This window comes from Arachis hypogaea, chromosome 11, assembly GCF_003086295.3.
Source record: "Arachis hypogaea cultivar Tifrunner chromosome 11, arahy.Tifrunner.gnm2.J5K5, whole genome shotgun sequence".
NCBI lineage: Eukaryota > Viridiplantae > Streptophyta > Magnoliopsida > Fabales > Fabaceae > Arachis > Arachis hypogaea.
The window spans coordinates 39,329,910-39,331,777 of NC_092046.1; the positions used below are offsets into that span (position 1 = coordinate 39,329,910).

Sequence of the window (1,868 nt, forward strand, 5' to 3'; positions counted from 1 at the left end):
ATGATTTGTTTCAATTTAGTATTTTTCTCTCTCATCATTAAAAATTCAAAAATCAAAAATATATCTTTCCTTGTTTTACTCATAAATTTCAATTTCAAAATTCTATCTTTTCAAATCTTTTTCAAAAATCAAATCTTTTTCATTTATTTTTATATATTTTCGAAATTTTTTTTTAAAAATTGATTTTCAAAATCTTTTTCCTATTCTTACTTCATATTTTCAAAAATCTCACTAACATTTAATTTTTAGATTCAAAAATTTCAAGTTGTTACTTGCCTATTAAGAAAGATTCAATCTTTAAATTTTAAAATCATATCTTTTTATTTCTTATTATTCAAGTAATCAACTTTAATTTTAAAAATCAAATCTTTTTAAATTTCCTTTTTAAACCTTTTTCAAATTGATTTTCAATCGTCTTTTTCAAAACTTAATTTCAAAATCTTTTTCTAACTTCTTATCTTTTCAAATTTTATTTTCAAATCTTTTTCAATTAATTACTTGACTTTTTGGTTTGATTTTAAAAAGTTTTCTATTTCAATCATATCTTTTTCAAACCACCTAACTAATTCTCTCTCTCTCTAATTTTCGAAAACTCCTCCCCACTTTTTCAAAATTCCTTTTAATTAATTAATTGTTTTAAATTATAATTTTAATTTATTTCTTTTAATAATTTTTAATTTTAACCAATAATTAAAATAAAAACAAAAATATTTTCCTTTTATTTTAATTTAAAATTCGAACCCTCTCTCCCTCTCTGTGTTCGAATTTTTCTCTTATCCTTCTTATATTCTTCTTTTCTTCTACTCACATGAAGGAATCTCTATACTGTGACATAGAAGATTCCATATTTTCTTTGTTCTCTTCTCTTTCATATGAGCAGGAACAAGGATAAAGGCATTCTTGTTGAAGCTGATCCTGAACCTGAAAGGACTCTTAAGAGGAAACTAAGAGAAGCTAAACCACAGTACTCTAAAGAGGACCTAACTGAAATTTTCAAAACAGAGAAAACAGCTATGGCCGAACCCAACAACAAAAATGCAAGGAAGGTGATTGGTGATTTCACTACACCAACTTCCAATTTCTATGGAAGAAGCATCTCAATTCCTACCATTAGAGCAAACAACTTTGAGCTCAAGCCTCAATTAGTTTCTCTAATGCAACAAAATTGCAAGTTTTATGGACTTTCATTGGAAGATCCCCATCAGTTCTTATCTAAATTCTTGCAAATCTATGACACTGTCAAGACCAATGGAGTTGATCCTGAGGTCTACAGGCTTATGCTTTTCCCTTTTGCTGTAAGAGACAGAGCTAGAACATGGTTGGATTCACAACCTAAGGAAAGCCTGAACTCTTGGGAAAAGCTGGTCAGTGCTTTCCTGGCCAAATTCTTTCCACCTCAAAAGATGAGCAAGCTTAGAGTGGAAATCTAAACCTTCAGACAAAAGGAAGGTGAGTCCCTCTATAAAGCTTGGGAAAGATATAAGCAACTGATCAAAAGATGTCCTACTGACATGCTTCCAGGATGGAGCATCATATGTATCTTCTATGATGGTCTGTCTGAGTTGTCAAAAATGTCATTGGACCATTCTGCAGGAGGATCTCTTCATCTAAAAACCCTGCAGAAGCTCAGGAACTCATTGAAATGGTTGCAAATAACCAGTTCATGTACACCTCTGAGAGGAATCCTGTGAACAATGGGACGCCTCAGAAGAAGGGAGTTCTTGAAATTGATACTCTGAATGCCATATTGACTCAGAACAAAATATTGACTCAGCAAGTCAATATTATTTCTCAGAGTCTGAATGGATAGCAAGTTGCATCCAACAGTACTAAAGAAGCATCTTCTAAAGAAGCATCTTCTGAAGAAG

General features: G+C 30.9%; 1 non-coding gene across 1 annotated transcript; it reads right to left on the reverse strand.

The window, feature by feature from the left end:
* Positions 1-1,409: 1,409 nt before the first annotated feature.
* Positions 1,410-1,517, reverse strand: LOC112725444 (small nucleolar RNA R71). Its single transcript, XR_003164553.1, has one exon. It is a non-coding gene; the product is annotated as a small nucleolar RNA R71 (small nucleolar RNA).
* Positions 1,518-1,868: the final 351 nt, after the last annotated feature.